This window comes from Stylophora pistillata, chromosome 4 (genome assembly GCF_964205215.1).
Source record: "Stylophora pistillata chromosome 4, jaStyPist1.2, whole genome shotgun sequence".
In the NCBI taxonomy this organism is placed as follows: domain Eukaryota; kingdom Metazoa; phylum Cnidaria; class Anthozoa; order Scleractinia; family Pocilloporidae; genus Stylophora; species Stylophora pistillata.
In genome coordinates, this window is record NC_142522.1 from 24,042,778 (window position 1) to 24,062,231 (window position 19,454).

At 40.1% G+C, this 19,454-nt stretch overlaps 1 long non-coding RNA gene and 2 pseudogenes across 2 annotated transcripts; 2 read left to right on the forward strand and 1 right to left on the reverse strand.

The window, feature by feature from the left end:
• The first annotated feature begins 3,235 nt into the window (after positions 1 to 3,235).
• On the forward strand, positions 3,236 to 5,398 carry LOC111346477 (neuronal pentraxin-1-like; annotated as a pseudogene). Its single transcript, XR_016000361.1, has 3 exons — positions 3,236 to 3,428; positions 4,145 to 4,385; positions 4,783 to 5,398. The product of XR_016000361.1 is annotated as a neuronal pentraxin-1-like (transcript).
• A 4,659-nt stretch (positions 5,399 to 10,057) lies between these two features.
• Positions 10,058 to 11,313, forward strand: LOC148732967 (uncharacterized; annotated as a pseudogene).
• A 226-nt stretch (positions 11,314 to 11,539) lies between these two features.
• On the reverse strand, positions 11,540 to 18,710 carry LOC148732968 (uncharacterized). Its single transcript, XR_015999940.1, has 2 exons — positions 12,957 to 18,710; positions 11,540 to 12,004 (listed from the first exon to the last, which is right to left on the reverse strand). It is a non-coding gene; the product is annotated as an uncharacterized LOC148732968 (long non-coding RNA).
• Between the last annotated feature and the right edge of the window lie 744 nt (positions 18,711 to 19,454).

Sequence of the window (19,454 nt, forward strand, 5' to 3'; positions counted from 1 at the left end):
TGAACTTTTACTGCAACTCTGAGTTTCATGCCTCTTGCGAAGCAATCGTCAGGCAACTGCCAGAAATAACGGTTACAATCCATCGAATTTTAAAAGACAGAACAATGTGTACATGCGCGCGCAATATACCACACGCGCTATCGTAACCTTACGTTCTTTAACAGGAATTTCCTGACATGTCTGCAACATGATGTCAGCTCATTTCTTTTGTTTAAACTTGCCATTTGCGGTTTACAAATGATAAAATATTTTTGCCACAAACACAAATTGCATCTTTTAGCAACATTGGAATAAGAACTAGCTTGTTTCACCTTGCGCCACTTAATATTAAACTTAGCGTTCTTATCTTTAAGACTCCATATATATTTACTACGTTCAGTAGCATGCCTGTAACGTTCGTTTCGGAATGAACACAAGTGGTTCCTGTAACGCATTTTAAACGTGGTGTCCCAGAGATCAATGTATGTTTCCTTTGCGTTTTCTGTGGTGACCTCTGCCTGGTAAATTACGCTTTCCATGTTACAGCTTCCATCCATGGGGCATATGTCTGGTTTCCTACAGTTGCAGCTTTTCCTAGCTTGATCATTAGTGCGTGCGAGTTTCCGGATTTCTGCTTTGTTATGCTTAGATATGACAGTTTTAATGCAGCCCATGCAGATGTAGCTCAATTTAAGGGTGTTTCGGTTAAAAATTTTGCGAAGAGGATCAGTTTTGGTGTAATGCTTATCAATAAGTGCAAGGAAGCATTTCCCGACGTTAGTTTCTACGTTCTCGCTATATGGTTAAACCATGTAATGTTCCGCTGCCTGTTTCTTCATGGACGTGGTGCCTGGTTTGATGCGGCTTTGAATGACAGGGTGTAGCTATACCCACTTTTTTTTAGAGCTTCTTGATAAATAGGTTTAGCGCTATCGAAGCATTCCCTGTCGGAAGATATCTCGGAGTCTCCTCTTGATTGATTCAGGGATGTTATGCAGAATGGATGGTGGATGGTTGGATTTTTTATGCACGTACAGGGGGATGTTTCCTTCCTTTGTGAAAGGGTAATACTTCCCACTGGAGAGGTCAAGCGTGACGTCTAGAAAATTGGTATTGTTGATGTTAGCCTCGACTGTGATTTTTAAGTCATTGTTGCGGAAGACTTTGCAAAAACCTATCTTGATATTCTCTATTTATTGCGGTGTTCCATTGAGGGCAGCCAAACCATTATCCCGGTATAAACCAATATTTTGACCATACTTCTCAGTAAGAATTGATAGGAGAAAGCATCCAACCAGCTCACACGTTTCCGCTGCATCGAAGGACCCCACGGTAACATCAAAGAGGTTGCTGGCAAACTTTTTCTCCCATGGGCAATCATCGTTGAATAGCAGAGATCGTTTTGCGTGCAAGATAATTTCACGCTCATGGCTGACATATGCCCCATGGATAGAAGCTGCAACATGGAAAGCGTAATTTACCAGACAGAGGTCACCACAGAAAACGCAAAGGAAACATACATTGGTCTCTGCGACACCGCGTTTAAAATGCGTTACAGGAACCACTTGTGTTCAATCCGAACCGAACGTTACAGGCATGCTACTGAACTTAGGAAATATATATGGAGTCTTAAAGATATGTCAGAAAAGTTATGTCAGGAAATTACTGTTAAAGACCGTAACGTTACGATAGCTCGTGTAGCATATTGCGCGTGCATGTACATATTGTTCGGTGGATTGTAACCGTTATTTCTGGCAGTTGCCTAACGATTGCTTCGGAAGAGGCATGAAACTCAGAGTTGCAGTAAAAGTTCAAGTAACCTAGATCTTGAAGTATAATTATCCACAGCTCTAGCCCTGCTATCGAGCACTTTTTAGTAGATGATAAGCTCATTCCGGTATTTTGGTTATATATATATATATCTATGTATAATATATTTAACAATTATTCCACGAGCGCGCGTTGGATATGAGATGATAGATAGCCAACGAGGCGGGTAGCGCCGAGTTGGCTATAATCATCTCATATCCAACAAGCGCGAGTGGAATAATTGTTTTATTAAAAACGTTAAATTAAATTATTAAATTTTATTAAATTTTTAGCTCTCTTTTAATTTTAAGCTGACACGTACGCTTGCCATATTTGTAGATCATGGTATATTGGCTGATATACCATAATGGTTAAGCCAATAAAAAGTCTTGAATTGCATTATCCAATGATCTAGTTTTTAATATATATATATATATATATATATATATAATATATAATATTATTGCCGTGTTATATATATAATATATATATATATAATATAATATATATATATATATATATATATATATAAATAGACTAATTGTTTGAAAAGAAAATATGCCCTGAGCGGGATTTGATCCCACGTCACCCCTGTTACTAGTAAGGTGTGATGACCACTATACTATCAGGACAACCATGCTGGCAACATGGCAATCGCAGATGTGATTTATGTGATCGGAGACGTGGTTTCCCGGGAAACTTAATTTTCAAGGTGACAGAGTAGGGAAATTAGGCTATAACCCCATATGAAACCCAACTAAGGATCTATTAAAGATACACGACCGAAGTCAACTTAGCGGATGACAAAGAAGGATCCAATTACGGATACAGGCTAATTTCAATTAAATATATTGTGTATACGAGGGAAACCCTGACCCTGTACATCCCAAATAATCATACTTAATTAGAATAAATGTTTGAAAAGAAAATGTTTGAAAAGAAAATTTACCCTGAAAATTAAGTTTCCCGGGAGACCACGTCTCCGATCACATAAATCACATCTTCGATTGCTGTGTTGCCAGCATGGTTGTCCTGATAGTGTAGTGGTCATCACACCTGACTAGTAACAGGGGGACGTGGGTTCAAATCCCGCTCAGGGCAGATTTTCTTTTCAAACATTTATTCTATTTATATATATGTATTTATATATATATTTATATATATGTACATGCGTATATGATATTGAAAACAAAACCTCATGCGTATATGGTTAACTTTTTATTCGAAACATATCACAAAATGTCGAATATCGCATCCAAAAAATCAACTAAAAATAATTAATGTTAATATTATGAGCTTTGGTTGTATGCATGTTAGGAGAAACAACTGACCTAAAGCGTTTTATACCTGGCTAATTCAACGGCAAAATGACTGTCCATTGTCAGGGTCAAATCAGTTTTACGTCTTTAATGCAAGGGTCCAATGCAGTCTTAATATATTAACGTAACTTAGAACGTTTTGCGTTATATTACTGACAATTCTTAACGTTGTCTTGTACTCCCAAAAAGTTACTTGTAACAGCCATCCCTGCAAAAATAGTGGAACTTGTACAGACAGTGTCAACGGATATAACTTTAGCTGTGTACCAGGATTTCACGGGACACATTGTGAAAAGATTGAAGGCTTGTCTTGTTCAACAGGTTTGTAGAAACTGTAACAGATTTGCAACCCTAGTATGAATCCCTAAATTTTGGCAACAGGCTTTGAGGGCTTTTGTAAAAGATAGCTAACCCTAACCCTAAGCAAAAAAAACTCTTTTCATTTAAAAAAAAATATATGCATCTGCTAAACATTTGTAAAAAACGTGAAATTTCAACCTTAAAAGAGCTGATATCCTCTTGAAAATGTATACTACACACCAAGGAGCAATAATTGTCCCTTTTCAGTCCTAGGTGGATTACTTTCGTAATTTACTTAGCTACATGCTTAAAAGGTTTTCATATTTTTCTTTCTATATCAAAAACCTATGCCTATGTTGACAAGTTAAGGGTTTTTGTATATCTTGCATTTCGTCGCATTTAGCGCGGTCCGTGTACTCTTATCGACAACGATATTCGTCATTACAATGGTCAATGTTAAATTTGCTGCGGACGCACGAGGCGCATCGCACACTACATTTTGACCTCTGTGATGACGAATATCGTTGTCGATAAGATTACAGATAACGCTAAATTGTCAAGATGTCTTGATATTTGCTTGTGAATTGCTTGAAATCTAGTTTCTTGCATTGTCATTTATGTCAATGGCTGAAAAATAATATAGGGTACTCAATCCTAGACCTAGTCGTAGAATATTCCCTGGAAAACGTATGAAACAGGATTTCTGGTCACCCCAAGATTTCATTTATTCCCCACAGCTTACCGGATAATTTTTGAATACCTTTCCACCAAAAGTTACGCCAAGAAGGAAAACGTCATTTCTTCAAATCTCTCAGAATTTACAGTGAGCTTTTTTGTTAAAAGGAAAGATATAAACACAGAGAGTAACCAGTGCCTCTTCAGCTACGCAAAAGCTTCTGGTAATTATGGAAATGATATTTCTGTTTGGTTGAATAAACCAAGATCGAGCCAGAGAATTGAGATCGCTGTGGATGCGAGGTAAGTGATGTGTGAAACAAAATAAGAAGGTGTTGAAAAAATACCGGCGCTCCGCCGAACATTATTAGAGGCTTTTTTGGGGGGCGATTGACATTGTATTGAAGCAACTTATGTGGATTTATAAAGGGAAGAGAAAATACTAAATTTTTACTTACGGAGCGAGAGGGCCGTGCTGGAGAATGTCGACCTTGGGTCGTGGCAGTACGGACCGAGTGCAGCGAGGGCCAGTATTCCTCAGTAAGGCTCGAGCAAGTGAGGTCAATAAGCTGTTTAACTTGCCGCCTTTCATGAACAAAAACGTAACGTATGGCATATGACCTTCACCGTGGGAACAGCTTCAAGTCTTTAGAAGATATGAGAGTTTTTAACGTACATTTGTCTATGATCATTTTCCAAGGGATAGAAACACCGGAGCTAAGATAAATGATACAATGTGGCATCACATCTGTGTTACCTGGAAGAGCACAAAAGGCGCCTGGCAGCTTTATCTGGATGGACGACTCCAAAGCAATGGGACAAGCATTAAGGAAAATCACCTGATTCCAGCTGGCGGAACAATTGTTATTGGACAAGATCAAGATATAGTTGGAGGGGGCTTCCAAAGAAAAAATAGTTTTGGACCGGGTGAGGTGACAGAAGTTAATCTTTGGAGCAGGGTCTTGTCAGCGAGTGATATTGCAGAACAGTATGAAACTGGCACATTACCAAAGTCGGCCTGATGCACTGGTGGGAACAATTCAAAGGTGGCGTTTCAAACGTGATAGTAGTCGAGCCTTGAACAGAACATTGAACAGAACTGTAATCATTGACTATTAACTTTTTTTGCACGAATCAAAGTCTTTGTGTCATGTGAGAATTTATGTTCTTTCTGAGACAACGAAATCAACACTTGTACACTCCCCTATTGTTATCAAGATAACTTTTTATTTAATCATAATGCAAACACTTAAATCTATAAGGTACTGTGGTAAACTCATCGTAAGTAAATTCGGAGTAAACTAGCGTTTTAATCACGTTCTTTGTTATCCTTGACCTCGTTAAGAAGACTATTGTAGCAGATCTCGATGTCAGGCTAGCTAAGTGATGCCTTAGGAACCTATTATTTCCAAAGTTGACGTCCTACTGAGCGTACTTCTGGGAATGTCGAGAATCGATGAACCGCTCGCAAATAGATGAAACTGCTTTGCATTTTGCCACAACACTCCTATGAATGGAGGTTCTAAGGACAAATGTTTAAAGGTTACATGGACGCGAACTAGTATTAAGCGGCACCGTATTCAGCGGCAACCTTGTCAGGCCATAAAGTTTTCGAAGTCCTGAAATTCTTTCCCCTGATTACTGTAATTTAAAGAGGTTTAAGTCACACTTACTCACTGAGTGCCAGCGGTCCCAACAGCGTGTTTGTATTGTCCTCCAGCTGTAATGAATGGTCACTTACAGCGGACCCATTCTAAATAAAACTAAGAGTAGTCCTATGGTGTCGTTAAGTCCGTTAAGGCTGGTTTTCATTAGCGACGGAGTCGGAGTCGGAGTCGTAGTCGGAGTCGTAAGAGCGCATATGACCAAGTGAAAATCGAAAAACGGAGTCGTAAGCGGAGTCATATGCTCGACGGAATCGGAGTCGGAAGAATCAGAAGGTTTCCATTTTCTTCAGATTCCGCTTATGACTCCATCGCTTACGATCTAGTGAAAACCGCATTGTCGGAGTCGGAAGCGGAAGAATAAACCAATCACAATGTTTAATTCCAGGCCCGCGAAAGTACAAATTTTGGCACCAAAGACAACGTGGCGGACGAAGAGCAACTTTGGCTCTTATCAATCATTCTTTTGCGCAGGCACAGACAATACAGGAATTATATCGTTCGAAAAAGAAAGAGATGTTGGGTTCGTGATGTCTATCGACGTCGAGCAGTTTAAGAAGAGTATGCTAACCTCGTCAGCGAACTACGACTTGGTGATCGTGAATTGTACTTTCGGTAGGTTTGGAGTATTTTAACTTTTAATTTCGAAATTTTACAGTCAAACTCACACGTTTAAGTTTGTTAGGGCTATTTGTGCATTTTGGAAAGATGGAATCGAGCATTGTTATTGGTTTATTCTTCCGCTTCCGCTTCCGACTCCGACAATGCAGTTTTCACTAGATCGTAAGCGACGGAGTCATAGGCAGAATCGGTGTTCTGCTTCCGACTCCGTCGGTTTGATTTTCACTTGATCGTATCCTTCCACGCTTCTGATTACGACTCCGACTACGACTCCGTCGCAAGTGAAAACCAGCCTTTAACCCGCTCCCCTATTGTCGGGTTTAATTCGATGTTTGTTCAGGGTCTCGCCTCTACATTTCGACTTGTTATCGATTTGAACGTAAAAGCTTCGTCGCCAAATGTTCTCATATGTGTGTTTTACCATGAACATATCTAATATATCCTTTGAAAAAGAATGTGAATTGAAAGGAAAAATGAAAGGAAAAATGAAAGGAAATAAAAAGAAGAAGAAAGGCAAAAGAAAAGTTTGACGTGGTCAGGGTCCGAACTTTTTCGTTTGTAGACCTTCAGTCTCAATCCTTTGCGCCAGGTAAGTAGAGCGGACGAACCAGCGAAATTTGCTTTAAAATATTGATGCTCATTTAATGCGTGTTCCTATTCTACTCATTTCCTGCCCTGTCACCGGCCTGTCAGTTGACCAGTGTAGAAATTCTGTCCTAACCAAGACCTTTGGTCACAATTTTGGCATGGACAGGAGCTGTTCATTGACCCTTCTGCATTTTATACCATATTGCTTTTTTCAGTGCAATACTCTACAACTATAGAAGTTATATAAGAGTTAGCACATGCAGTCACAGACTGCCTCTCAGTACCCAAGGACAGGTGTACACGCGTGTGTGCGTGCCTTTACGCGTGCGGCATGACGTAATTTGCGTCACAAACGAAAAATATTAGCATCTAGAGAAAAGTATACGGAATGGACTGCTTATTCTGATGCCACAGCATGAGCAAAAATGGCAGTTTAGAGATCTTGTGCCTTCCAGTGTATGTTATCTGCTGTTTCTTGGTGTTTATATGGAGAATGTGACTTAAAAGCGGCTGGAAAACTCTAAAACGAAGACAACGTGAGACAGTCGTATCACGTCCAATACTAAGGTGAGCACTGCTCTACGGGCATATTGAATCATTTTATCTCTGCTTCCTGTGATTACCTTTCGTTGTGGAGCAAGCCTGCAATATTTCCGGTTTATTCTGATATTCTATACGCACAGTTTTTAAAGTTTCACGGGATGTTCAAATATTTCCGGTTTATTCTGATATTCTATACGCACAGTTTTTAAAGTTTCACAGGATGTTCAAATATTTTCCCCTTTTGAAGGAGCTGAATTTGCAACACAGACTTCTCAATCGTAAGAGGTGATGATTTTTTGAACATTTGAGTTATTATCAATCGTGCGTGGGAGTACCTTGCACAATCTTTTAGATGGGTCTGAACACATTTTTTAATTCGTTTTGAGCGAAATCATTTGTTAAGGCATTATTTGAAGAAAACACTTCAGCTTAGAAGCGGACATAAAGCTGAGAGAGACTATCCTGGAGAAAGAGGGGAGAGATATTTCAATCTCAGTCTCTAGCACGGTGTTTGCCTTGTGGTGAAAAAAGTTGTTCTTGTAACTTGGATTTAAGGCATAAGGTTTCTTTAATTTCCTGCACTTTCTAAATACATTGACTACACACTACTTCAGATCAGGGTTTTGCTAAAAGCAGACCCGCGGCCCAGCGGCCCACGGCCCACGGCCCACGGCCCACGGCCCACGGCCCACGGCCCACGGCCCACGACCCACGGCCCGCGACAGCCCAGCGGCCTGGCAGCCCAAAGGGTAGGTACTTGGTAAAATCCTTCATACATGCATCAATACAGAAGGACTTATGGTCATTCAACATGCAACAAATAAAAACAAGGATTCAAATGATTAAATGGTAAAACGAATTCAAACTCACTGTCGTCCATTTTGTACGCCCAAACCCGATGCAGATCTGTGCATGCGCGTAGATTTACCGCTGGACAAAAAAACTGTGGAAAATCAGGACTGGGCCACCGGGCCACCAACCCGTCGGTCCGCCGGGCAGCGGGCCGCTGGGCCGCGGGCCTGCTTTTAGCAAAACCCCTTCAGATCATGCTTGGAGTAAGTTAAACATTGTTCATACTGAGTGAAAACTTTGATAAATAATCATATTCTTGACTTACTGTGTCTCCAAGTGCAAGTGGCTGAAAAAGTCCAAAGAAAATTTTAGTTTCAGCTTTATACTCAGCTGTAAATTATAGCATAGAAAAAGTCGTTCAAAACAACAAAAGTGCACAAAAATTCTATTAAAACTGAGGAACTGCATGCAAAATGGTCAGATTGGAACCTAGGAAAAACCATTAAAACTACACTGGATATCAAATTCGAAAATCTGTTAGTAGTTTTGAGGAAAACCAAAAAATAAATGCTAAAACCATAATGCCAAAAACAGAAAAACCAGTTTAACAAGTAGGCAAACCCACATAACCCAAAATCCCAATGCCTCCCTTCTTCAAAAAAGATGTATAAACAAAATGGACAATTAAAAGGGAACAAGGTTTCCTATACTTTAGTCAAACACTCTCAAAACTAGTGTTAGTGAGCAACCAAAAATTCCATCGGATAATATATATTGTTCAATTCTAAAATTTAATCTCTTTGATTAGAATTAAGTCAGAATTTTATTAGGTCTGCACTCTCTACATTACGCAGAAGTGGGCATTTGTTTTTTTAGACTCCTTTGTATTTCTTTTGAACAGTTATTCATGATACTTAAAATACATTCCATGAACAGTGGATTTGTCAGATGTGAAACATCAGCCTTAAAGTCAGTGTAGATTTTCTTTAAATTTTTAGCTTTCTGGGCTGAACTATGGTTAAGCCATGTATTATTACTCGATTGTGTTTTCTTGATATTCTTTGATGTTGTAACATAAAGTTTAGATATTGCATCTCTAGGTTTTCAGTTCAATCCATACAAAGAAAAAATCTCTAAATCTCAATCTTGAAAACCCCAACCTCAAGGATAAATCTTTTTAAAAGTTATATATAACTAGAGTACAATAATGTATAAGCATTAGGTGGCAGTATGTGTATCTTTTGAAAGTCATGTCTGCAAGATTGGTAAGTGGGTTAAGTCTGCACTTAAGGCAGGTGGCTACGGTGGCTTCAAAGGGACATACACTTTCCTCTCTCTTTTTTTTCACTTGCGACTTAGCTGTTACTTTCTTGCGACGTAGCTGCGACTTTCTTGCTGCTTTCGTGCGACTTAGCTGCGACTTTCTTGCGACTTAGCTGCGACTTTCTTGCTACTTTCTTGCGACTTAGCTGCGACTTTCTTGCTACTTTCTTGCGACTTAGCTGCGACTTTCTTGCTACTTTCTTGCGACTTAGCTGCGACTTTCTTGCTACTTTCTTGCGACTTAGCTGCGACTTTCTTGCTACTTTCTTGCGACTTAGCTGCGACTTTCTTGCTACTTTCTTGCGACTTAGCTGCGACTTTCTTGCTACTTTCTTGCGACTTAGCTGCCTGGTGCATCAGCCGGCCAGGTTGTTTTATTTGAAAACAACGTAGGCTCCTGTAAACAATAGGTAGTCTGTTTTGCCTTGGCTTTATAGTATAGCTATGAAGTTTTTCGCCGTTTTCTTTTTCATTTCGGTGTGCTCTACATCGCTGGCAGTGCTTCCATCTTACTCTCCGGCAATAAGGAACAATGCAGTAATACGCGACGAGATAATCAAGGACTACTTCAATCTTGGGCTTACTGCACCTGAAATTGCATTATTTCTCGTAAGTGTACATGGTATCGGGATCTCGTTAAGACAATTGAAAAGAATACTGAGACGGTTGGGATGTACAAGACGTCGGCGTCGAAGTAATTTGAATGAGGTGGTAGAAGCAGTCGAGGAGGAACTGAAGGGGAGTGGAAGCCTTCTCGGATATCGAACAATGCATCAGAGACTCATCAATCAGCACAGTCTTGTTACTACGAGGGAAGTCGTTCGACATGTTTTGAGGGTTTTTGATCCTGAAGGGGTGGAGCATAGGTCACAGCATAGACTACGACGACGAATTTACTGGTGTGAAGGACCAAATTACTTAGGCACATTGACGGCTACGACAAACTAAAACCGTTTGGATTCTGCATTCATGGTGCAATTGATGGCTTTAGTCGAAGGATCCTATGGCTGGAGGTTGCATCTTCGAACAACGACCCTCGTATAGTAGCTCAATATTTCTTAGACTATGGAAGACAGTTAGGAGGTACGGCAAGGATTGTACGTGGAGATAGGGGATCTGAGAACAGGAACTTGGCAGCTATTCAGCGTTTTTTTCGGCGGTCCATGAATGACGACTTTGCAGGTGATAAAAGTTTCATGTATGGGAAATCTACAGCAAACCAAAGAATTGAAGCATGGTGGGGACGTTTGAGGCAAGGATGTGCAGAATGGTGGATTACATTTTTTAAGGACTTGAGAGATTCTGGTTTGTATCACGATGATGATATAATACACCGCGAATGCCTGAAGTTCTGTTTCATGGATGTCATACAAAGTGAACTACACAGAGCTGCACTGGAATGGAATGTTCACCGACTTCGACCGTCTAGCAAGGTGGAATCTCCGTCGGGAAAGCCAGATGTACTCTACTTCGTTCCAGCATCAGCTGAGAGTCAAGATTACATGACCCCTGTTGACATCGACGAAATCGAAATCGCACAGGATACGTGTGCCGAGCAACCACAAGCGAAAGGATGTCCCTACTTTAAAGAGCTCTGCGATCTAATCATGGAAGTTGAAGGTCTAGAACCAGCTACAACAGCAGAGGAAGCTCTCCAACTCTACTTAGATCTACTGGACCATATTAATGCCATACCATAGAAGAATGGTTGAATTTCATTCCTGTTCACAGGCTACCCAGCATGAGCAGTGTTTTTGGTACACTCAAAAACAAAGCTTTGTATGCGGTTAGTTAAGGGGCAATGTTAGGTTCGCAAATATTCAGTGTGGCCAAATGTACATCGTAAGGTATTTATTGTTGGTCAGATCTAATGTCGCTATCATTTTGTAGCTGGATACCGAGCCACACAAGTAAATCAATTAAAAATGCTAATTAAAATCAACTTTATTTCTTCTCTGTTTCCAACATGTTTTCTAAATGTGGAAAGGAACTTAAACTCTTGACACTAAGAACGGATTATTTTCATTCATAAACTACACACCTGCGGGGGAGAGAAATTGCCTGACCCACCATTCACACTCTTTACAGTACAGTGTATTGTAAAGATATCATCTGGCCTGGTAATTCGAAATCTATGAACTCAACAAGGTAGAACAGCAAAGTAAATAGCAGGTAACGAACTACTTTCCATTCCATTTTAACAGTGTTATGTTAACACAACCTATTAGAGTACACATAAATGACATGTATAAAAAGAAAAGAATAATTAATCCCCTATTGCAATGAGCAGCATTATCCTTATTATCTCAGTGCAAGTATGTCGCCCCCGCAAACTGAACCAAGAGCTTGCAAATCTCCATCTGTTGCCATCCTCACAGCTGTAAAGTCCATCTGTAGTAAGGAAAAATGAGTTTATCTTAGAGAATAGTATGGAGTCAAACTAGTCAAGTAAAATAAGCCACTTGAGGTGTAATACGAATACGTAAACTGTGAAAAAAAAATACATAAAATACTTGCAGGTCCTATGGGTATATTTCCCAAGATAAGAAACACAAAAAGGAAAAAATGGCAACAGATACTATAGAATAATACATGGATGTACACAGATATGGAAGTGCTCAACTCAATATATCATGTACAACAAACAAATAAGATCTTGAGTTTATATGGAATTTCTCTGCAAGTGTCCAACTTAATATATCAAGCAGTAAATAAGATCTTGAGTTTAATACAAGAAGAGAAATTCCATATGTATACAACCAACATTTGCCGTATATCATGTTCAACATGTACATGCCATATATCAGGCCCAACGTTTGCCCTACATCAAGTTCATCTACTTTGGAATGTTACATAAATTTGTGGGTAAAGGACTACATGCTTGTCCAATTTGGAAGCAATTAAATTTAAAAAAAAAACTTTTTTTCTCTCATCCAATTATTTCAAAATCACTTTCATAATAAAATGTTACCTTGGATTCAAGGAATGATAAATAGCTATCAATATAAAAATTATTTTGTATGCAATGAAATTAACTTCACTAAACTCATTTGAGAGTAAAATTTCTTTCAAATTATAAACTCAAAACCGAGGTTAGTCTGGCTAGTTTTAATACTTACAAAAAAAATTTAATCGGCAGCCATTTATGAAAAGGGTCAAAACTATTCTCAGTGAAGCACAAATAACCGTCCCATCTTGGAGTTAAATGATTAAAGGTTTCTCGAATGTAAACCAGACGTAACAAGAACGTAAGGAAAGTGTAAAAAGACAATCTGAGATATCAAATTTAAGTGCGCCACAATCTCGAGTCCAGTACAGGAAACGGTTCGTAATGAATTCTTACCCTTTCGTCTTTAAACTGTTGGAAAACGCCATCTTTAATCCCACGTTTTTCTCTTAAAAAAATGAAAATCTAAAGAGAATGAAGCCAAATATAAGTTTTTGTACCTTCAGCATTTCTAATTTGAACGAATGACAGGAGAAAGTGTCAAAATACCTGGTTCGGACCTCCGGAACTAGCTGTTGTTCTAGAGAATCCATGTTGTTTATCGCCAATGCAACCTAGCCTGCGTCCCACTCGGCCCAGCTGGGTAGCCAGGCAGCTAAGTCGCAAGAAAGTAGCAAGAAAGTCGCAGCTAAGTCGCAAGAAAGTAGCAAGAAAGTCGCAGCTAAGTCGCAAGAAAGTAGCAAGAAAGTCGCAGCTAAGTCGCAAGAAAGTAGCAAGAAAGTCGCAGCTAAGTCGCAAGAAAGTAGCAAGAAAGTCGCAGCTAAGTCGCAAGAAAGTAGCAAGAAAGTCGCAGCTAAGTCGCAAGAAAGTAGCAAGAAAGTCGCAGCTAAGTCGCAAGAAAGTAGCAAGAAAGTCGCAGCTAAGTCGCAAGAAAGTAGCAAGAAATTCGCAGCTAAGTCGCAAGAAAGTAGCAAGAAAGTCGCAGCTAAGTCGCAAGAAAGTAGCAAGAAAGTCGCAGCTAAGTCGCAAGAAAGTAGCAAGAAAGTCGCAGCTAAGTCGCAAGAAAGTAGCAAGAAATTCGCAGCTAAGTCCCAAGAAAGTAGCAAGAAAGTCGCAGCTAAGTCGCAAGAAAGTAGCAAGAAAGTCGCAGCTAAGTCGCAAGAAAGTAGCAAGAAAGTCGCAGCTAAGTCGCAAGAAAGTCGCAGCTAAGTCGCAAGAAAGTAGCAAGAAAGTCGCAGCTAAGTCGCAAGAAAGTCGCAGCTAAGTCGCAAGAAAGTAGCAAGAAATTCGCAGCTAAGTCGCAAGAAAGTCGCAGCTAAGTCGCAAGAAAGTAGCAAGAAAGTCGCAGCTAAGTCGCAAGAAAGTAGCAAGAAAGTCGCAGCTAAGTCGCAAGAAAGTAGCAAGAAAGTCGCAGCTAAGTCGCAAGAAAGTCGCAGCTAAGTCGCAAGAAAGTAGCAAGAAAGTCGCAGCTAAGTCGCAAGAAAGTAGCAGCTAAGTCGCAAGTGAAAAAAAAGAGAGAGGAAAGTGTATGTCCCTTTGAAGCCACCGTAGGTGGCCCATCCAGTGGCGGCTTATCCCAATTTCTGTAGCATGAAGCAACTAGAAGCATTGTTACTCTCCTGGATCGGATGCTTGTCAATTGCAGGTTACTCCCCCAGCATTTTGTCAGCTTCCCCTGACAGGTTGTCTCTGTAGACGTATACTCCTAGGTCTAGAAAGGCACTGTAAGATTAAAGTGCCTTGACCAGGAACACGACACGTTAACTAAGCTAGGTCTTGAACCTGAACCTCTCAACCCAGAGTCGAGAGTGTTAACAGTTGGGCCATTATATCTCCACATAACTGTAGGCATCATTTATCAAGAATTTTATTTCTAAACGTTAACATATGAGTTTTGCTTTTTGTTGATGTGCAAGCTTAAGGTATTGTCAGAAATATTGCGATATTTTGGTCCGACCTATAGTTATTCCATGTGTGTGATATCTGCGAAAACATGATTCTGCACCTCATTATCATTACAATTAATGCTTATCTTTACTTGTGATGATTTATGTCAATCACTTTTCATAACCACTTTGGCTCATAACAATTTCTTCAAATTTAATGAAAGCGCGATACAAGCTTTTTTTATCAAAGCTACATCTTTTAATGACACAAGTGACCCTAAGTGACCACATGGAAGTTCAGTTCTTGGGTTTTTTAGAGGAGCATGCACTTATGTGATGTAGGTGACTGTCAAGAATCCAAAGCACCTTAACGCGTTTTATTTATTTATTTAAAAAATTAATGGCAACATTGTAAACAAAAGAAAGAAAAAAAGAAATGCCATAGGGATAGTCCATAAAAGAGTCAAAGACCCCATGCTCAGACAGACCACCCAGCTAATGGAAAGATATACATAATAAATATACAAAGACAAACATTACTTTCAATTACTTTCTATTCATTTATCTTTATTTTGCAGGTATATCTGACCTCTTTGAGAAAGAGGCAGTAGAAAAATATCAACCTTGGAAGGCAAAAAAAATGGGGTCTGTCTGTCCACTGTTCCCCACCAAGAGATGGGTGACCGATAACTGCCCCTCAATCTCAATAAAGTTGGCTGATCAAGTCTCCTTATTAGTCTTGATCCGGGATAGGAAGACTTGGTCCACTTAAAATCAAAGAGAAAACCTTAAGAGTTAAAGCTGTTTTGGAAACTGGACTGTCTTGCTGGGCTAAGTGGATCATGAACTGTGTATAGGAGAAATTGAGTTAGCTTTATACCCACATATTTTGTTCCTTAGTCTTGATCTGGGGTACTAAGAATTGGCCCACTGAAATCAAAAGAGAAGTGTTTAAAATTTGTTTTGGAGACTAGACTGTCTCAGTGCTGGGCTAAGTTGATATTGAACTATATACTTAATAACTGGGTGACTAAAGCCGATCTGCAATGAGGTCAGTTTCATCCCTAAAGTCCCTTACTCAGTCTTGATCGGGATGCTAAGACTTGGTCCATCAAAAACATAGAGATGAGAGTGAATTCTGTTTAATCTCCACCTACCCAAACATTTAATAGCGGTATTTTCTGGTTTGGACAATTGTTAAAGTCTTTTCACCAAGGCGGGGTTAGTAGATCTGTATGGAGACCAGTTACCTCGTGTATCGCTAAAAGTTCCGAAACTAGACCTAAGCTTTGAATTCCACTCACCCGTGTCACCAAACCCCAATGCAAATCTGATTCCAAACAAAATACTAAGGATAAAAGGGAAAGTAGAAGCTCCAATCTTGGAAAGAGCCGAAGAACCTCTTCTTGTGGAAATCTCTGGCGCAGCAGTTTAAACAATAGGGAATTTTAGCAAACCACGACGGCGACGGCAACGAGAACGTGGAAAATTAATAGATCTAATTGGCAGACCAACAGCCCAGCACGTGCGTTTTAAAACTTTATACATTTCTTTGCCGTCCTTTGCAAAACAACAACGTGAAATCACCAAAAATTTTCGTCGTCTGGGAACCGAAACCGCAGCGGCAAATTATTTTAATTTACATTTGGAACTCAACGCTACTTCTACGCGTTATGTTGAGTCTGTGGTCTGGCGCCCTATGAGACGGTAAACACATGCAGCCATTTTCGAAATTCTAACTAAAAGTAGAAACTCATTTTTTAATCGACGTCTTCCGTAGCGTTGCCGTCGTGACTGCTTAAGTTCCCTAATATGTAAAACACCGCAGCTCTCAGTGCAGTTAATATTTATCAATTCTCCCCTTTACTTAATACTAAAACAGGTACAATAAAATTGTTTTGAGAAAGAATGCTAAATACAGCATACTATGATAGCACTTACAGAACAGATAAGGGCCATCTAGTGTCCTTGGTTAAGTTACGATCAGAGTCGGTGCGTACATGACTTGACAATGATTAACTTGCATTAATTTTGATGAAGAATACAAATTACAGCATATTATGACAGCCTTTATAGACAGAATAGTTAAGGGTCATCACAGACCTTAGTAATAATAATAAAAAAGGTGCTTTAAAACTGTTTTTAGAAAGAATAGTAATTACACCATACTAGGATAGCAGTTTATAGAACATTTAAGGGTCACCCAGGGGCCACTGTAAAGTATACATAAAAATTGCCGACGGCACGAAACTTAGCTTAAGTCCAGTGAAGTACATTGTGTTGGATAGCCAATATTTCCTTTGACCTAAAATTGCGTTAAAATGCAATTACAATCTTACGTGTGCATCAATCTCTCTTTAGAATTTAGGTTGTCGTAATAAAATATGCAGGCTGAGTAATTAAACACATGGCATTATGAACTAGCGATCTTTGCACCTTGTCGCGTGATATAATTGTTTTTCCTAAGGGCTACTGAACTTGTTTCCAAAGGAGGTTTTCCAGATGTGAATGTAAATTATCGTGTTTACTTTGATATTATCGACAGCGATATTCGTCATCACAGTGGTCAAAATTAAATTTGTTGTAGACTCACGAGGTGCATACAACATTTTGACCACTGATGACGAATATCGTCGTCGATAAGAGTATTTTAGTGTAATAGAAAAATCCGAGCCCCAGATGGGACTTGAACCCACGACCCTCCGTGATCTAGTCGGATGCTCTAACCACTGAGCTACTGGAGACTCTATGGTGAGCAAGGGTCAATTTGTGGACCTGGACTGGAACCGCATTGCGCGGCTACACAGCCAAGTATTGGTCAGCGCCTGTGAAACTCACTAACAGCATCGCGCTGTCACATTAAAGCATATCAAGATGTGGCCAACCAACCTCCAGAGTGAGCATGTAAAGATGAAACAATTTTAGTGCAATAGAAAAATCCGGGCCCCAGATGGGACTTGAACCCACGACCCTCCGTGATCTAGTCGGATGCTCTAACCACTGAGCTACTGGAGACTCTATGGTGAGCAAGGGTCAATTTGTGGACCTGGACTGGAACCGCATTGCGCGGCTACACAGCCAAGTATTGGTCAGCGCCTGTGAAACTCACTAACAGCATCGCGCTGTCACATTAAAGCATATCAAGATGTGGCCAACCAACCTCCAGAGTGAGCATGTAAAGATGAAACAATTTTAGTGCAATAGAAAAATCCGGGCCCCAGATGGGACTTGAACCCACGACCCTCCGTGATCTAGTCGGATGCTCTAACCACTGAGCTACTGGAGACTCTATGGTGAGCAAGGGTCAATTTGTGGACCTGGACTGGAACCGCATTGCGCGGCTATACAGCCAAGTATTGGTCAGCGCCTGTGAAACTCACTAACAGCATCGCGCTGTCACATTAAAGCATATCAAGATGTGGCCAACCAACCTCCAGAGTGAGCATGTAAAGATGAAACAATTTTAGTGCAATAGAAAAATCCGGGCCCCAGATGGGACTTGAACCCACGACCCTCCGTGATCTAGTCGGATGCTCTAACCACTGAGCTACTGGAGACTCTATGGTGAGCAAGGGTCAATTTGTGGACCTGGACTGGAACCGCATTGCGCGGCTACACAGCCAAGTATTGGTCAGCGCCTATGAAACTCACTAACAGCATCATGCTGTCACATTAGAGCATATCAAGATGCGGCCAACCAACCTCCAAAGTGAGCATGTAAAGATGAAATAATTTTAGTGTGATAGAAAAATCCGGGCCCCAGATGGGACTTGAACCCACGACCCTCCGTGATCTAGTCGGATGCTCTAACCACTGAGCTACTGGAGACTCTATGATGACCAGGGGTAAGAGTATTGACCACGCCAAGTACTAAAGATGTCTTGATATTTGCTTGTTAATTATTTATAATCTAGTTTCTTGTATTATCAATTAGATCAATGGTTGGAAAACAATATAGGGTGCTCAATCCTAGACCTTAGTCGTAAAACGTTCCTTAGAAAACGCATAAAACAGGATTTCTGGTCACCTCGATATTTTGTTTTTTGTTTGTTTTTTTCACAGCTTACCGAATAATTTTTGAACAGCTTTCCACCGAAAGTTAAGCCAAGAAAGAAAACGCCATTTCTTTTATTCTCTCGGAATTTACCTTGTGCCTTTTTGTTAAAAGGAAGGATACAAATACAAATGATTACCCGTGCCTCTACAGCTACGCAGAAGCTTCTAGTCCTTATGGAAATGGTATTGTTGTTTCTTTGAGTCCAAGTTCGATAATTAGGATCATTGTGAATGGGATAAAAAGGTAAGTGATGTGTGAAACAAAACAAGAAGGTATTGAAAAAATACCGGCGCTCCGCCGTATATTGTTAGACGTTTTTGGGGGCGATTGGCATTGTATTGAAGCAATTTATGTGGAAATATAAAAGGAAGGGAAAATACTAACTTTCTACTAACCGAGTGAGAGGGCATTGCTAGAGCATATCGACCTGAGGTCGTGGCAGTACGTAACAAGTACAGCGAGGTCCGTACAACTGAAAATGACGGAGGGCCATCAGTGCGGCTCGAGGAAATACGTTTAGCAGTAAGTTGCTGTTGTTTTTTTTTTATACGGCACTCGGACCAAACTTGTCTATCTGGCCGCCTTTCACGGACAAAAAAACATGGCTTGTGACCATGCCATTTCCTTAGAAACAGTCCCTTTGGCAAAATATCGACCAATTAAGGAGTTATTATAGCGTTCGGATTTGCCTTAGGGCTACCTTGGCATATAGTAGTCCCTCATCATGGTGAAATGAAATAGCAACCGCGGATGAAGAAAATGCTCAGGAAATGCCAGAGAATTGTGGCAAAATTACTATTATAGATTTTAAACACAACGAATATATGAAATTCATGTATCTGAACTGCGGTTATAGAAACGTGTTTGTGCACGATGCTCGCAGTAAAGAGCAATATTTAAGCAATAGTGAAAATCAGACCTGAAAAAAATTCAGCCTATACGGGATTCGAA